The following is a 3,498-nucleotide window of genomic DNA, read 5'->3' as shown; positions in this document are numbered from 1 at the left end:
TCGCCTTTTTCGCTGGGGGGGGGGGGGGAAACGTTTTTAGTTCTTTTTCTCTGCATTTTGACAACTCACAGTTAAGCCGATCTTTTCTTTTTCCATTTTTGCGGATGGTCGCTTTATCACTCGGTGACGTCTGGTGGCTCCGCTAAACCCCATTCGGGGTTGCTCACGCAGCAAGGTCCATTGGGGCAGGGCATGGCGGGAGCCTCGGTCTCCGACCTCTCGGCCAAAAGAGCGACTCCCCCCTAGTGCGCCCTAAAGTGCCCCGGATCCGAGCTCCTCTCTTCCTGAGGTGCTCATTCGGGTCTCCGCTCGCGCGGATTCCCTCCTCCACCGCGGGCGGGCGAGACGCCCTCGGGAGCGACCCGAGGATGCGTCCGCCATTCGCGGGAGCCAGACCGGAAGCCAGAAAATATACACATTTTGAGATGTATTCCACAACAGGTTTTGGAAATACATTTCAGGGTCTAAGGCAAAAGAAGATTAGAAACTGTTTAAATCAGAGATGGCCAACATCAACTGCCCATGCAGGAATCAAGGGTCTAGAAGAGCATTTCACCATATCATCAATAACCAGTTTAGGGGAGTGGGCCCAGTCTTTATTAAGTGAAAACAAACAAAGTCCAAAGATAGATGCCAATAACATGAAGAATCTCTGTCCATTTCTTTTATATTCACACACAAACACATGTAGATCTAAATTGATTTTTTATTCTTGTGTGTGTTAAAGCCTGCATGGGGGAAATTTAAGCAAATCTCAGAAAATGAACAAAGATGTTTCTCTGCTTTTTATTCAAGTCCTTGAAACAAATTGTAACTCTACTAGAGCTATGTAGGAGCTCCCAAAAGCTGCTTTGTGAGCTTCAGGAAAAGTGAAGGGCACAGCTCAGGGAAGATCCCAAGCCCTGGAAACAAAAACAAAACAAAACAAAGCTGTACAATCCTTGAGCTTTCTTGACTAAGATTGTAGACAAGGCCTGGGCTTGGACAGGGCATACAGCAGTCCCAAGGGTGGAGGGCAGGGAGTACCGATAGGGTTGCCAGGTCTGGGTTGGAAAATACTTGGGGACTTTGGGGGTGGAGCCAGGGGAGAGTGGTGTTTGGGGAGGGGAGGGGCCTCAGCATAGTACAATGCCATAGAGTTCACCCTTCAAAGCAGCCATTTTCTCCAGGGGAGTTGATCTCTGTCAGCTGGAGTTCAGTTGTAAAAGCAGGAGATCCCCAGGCCCCACCTGGAGGCTGGCAACCCTATGTACAGAGGAGAATATAAATCAGTTCTACCTAAGTTTTATTGTACTTTGAGGGAGACCTTTTCTGGGTAGGGTTGCCAGATCTGGGTTGGAATACATGGAGACTTTGGGGGTGGATCCAGGAGAGGGTGAGGTTTGAGGAGGGGAGGGACATCAGCATGGTACAATGCCATAGTGTCCACCCTTCAAAGCAGCCATGTTCTCCAGGGGAACTGACCTCTGTCAGCTGGAGATCAGTTGTAAAAGCGGGAGATCCCCAGGCCCCACCTGGAGGCTGGCAACCGTATTCCTGGGTGTATAATGGCTTCAACAAATTTAGAATGGTGTAACTCTGTTTAGGATTACACTGAAGTCAGATAAACTCAGTATAGTTCTTTTGCTTCCAAGGCTGGGGAAGGGTCTCTGAATAGTGCCCTATAAATTAGTTGAGAAGGTGCTCTGTTCCCTAAGAGTCTTAAAGTCTAGCCTTTAATTGATTGATTGATTTTGCAATCTTAGTTTACAGTGTTTAGGAGCTGAATGAAAAATAGACAAAATTAAGAAGAGTTAAAAATAGAGATGCTTTTTTGTTGTTCAGTCGCACAGTCAAGTCCGACTCTTCGCGACCCCATGGACCAGATCCCGCCAGGCCTTCCTGTCTTCCGCTGTCCTTTGAAGTTTGCTCAGTTTCATGTTTGTTGCATTGATGACACTGTCTAACCATCTCATCCTTTGCTGTCCCCGTCTTCTTTGATCTTCAGTCCCAGCATCAGGGTCTTCTCCAGTGAGTGCTCCCTTCTCATTTGGTGGCCAAAGTATTGGAGCTTCAGTTTCATTATCTGGCCTTCCAGGGAACAGTCAGGGTTGATTTCTTTTAGGATTGACTGATTTGATCTTCTTGCAGTCCAAGGGACTCTCAACTCAAGAGTCTTCTCCAGCACCATAGTTCAAAAGAAAAAGTGGTGCTTTTAGACATTAACAAAAGTGACTGAGAAATTAAAAGATAGTTTGAACTCAGCTCTCTCTTTCTAATCTCTTACACATAGACCTTTTTAAAAAGGTAGAGTTGCTGTGACAGGTCTTCCTATACAGCCTGCTATGATTTTGGAAAACCAGGTTTGTTTTAAACTGTACACCTTCCCCTCAGTTACCAGATGTTCTTAAGGTAGCAGGCATAAAGGCTTTTGGTTTTCTGCCATGAGCTAAGTTTTGTGGCGAACAAATGGAAAATGAAGATCACTGAGGCAGGAGTTGTATATAAATAACTAAGAAGATTTGTTTATTTACAGGCTGATTTCACAGAACAGATCAGTAGCACAGGCCTCCAAATAGTCAAAGAAGAAACCTGGCCAAGACACATAAGTTTAAGCTAGTTATGGTTTCAAAGTGTGGTTTGAATTTCCTTGAACGCTTTCAGGTATGAACAGCCTTTTACTGACTAACCACTAGGATGGATCCCCTCACACACATAAGCTTCAGCCCACACCAGCCTGCCCTTTCCCAAGAGTCAGACGAAATGGTATAAGGTCTGCTCATCACCAGAGACAGGCCTAACAATCAGATTCTAACAATCAGGCCTAACAATCTGTTATCTTCCAGAGGCAGAGTTTAACCACTCTGCCATGCTGCCAGGCAGAGCTATCCTTCTAACAATCTGCACCTTTACTGATGCGGACCCCAAAACTATCACTGCACTCTCCCTAAGGCAGATCTGGACTCCTCCTTCTGTGCGTCATTCCAATAGTCCATCCCACTTCTTAAAGGTGACTAGATGCCGGAGCAGTACTTCCATAGGCTTAGCTGGGTGGCTGTTTTTTTCCCCTTCAGGGGCAAGTCAGCCTCCTGTCTGTCATAATTGCTCATTCTTGCTACAAAACTAATGAGAAGAATATTGGCAAAGAGACTGGAAAAGGCTGAACCAACTACACCCTTCTAGTGTGTTCTCTCATAATCAGACTGACCCAGTGTTATCTAAGCTGTTCTAATAGGAGTGAACCAACAAATAAGAAATAAATAAAGAGTTAAAATGGGACTTTCATTGCCTCAGTAATAACGGGGGGGGGAATCTTCAGCTTTCAGCTGATCAGAAAGGGGGGGCACAATAGTGGAAAACGGGCCAGTTGGCAACCCTGCTTACAAGTGAAATAATGGGAAAAGATCTCCAAATCGGAAGCTGAAGGGTAGAAAGGTGTGGAGAGAAACCACTTTCAGATACCCTGGGGCAACACCACGATGACTGTGAAGTCACCTCTGAACGGCCATGAAACAATGC

Source organism: Gekko japonicus, unplaced genomic scaffold (assembly GCF_001447785.1).
Source record: "Gekko japonicus isolate JY-2015 unplaced genomic scaffold, Gekko_japonicus_V1.1 scaffold539, whole genome shotgun sequence".
NCBI lineage: Eukaryota > Metazoa > Chordata > Lepidosauria > Squamata > Gekkonidae > Gekko > Gekko japonicus.
Note: the sequence above shows the minus strand (reverse complement) of the source record.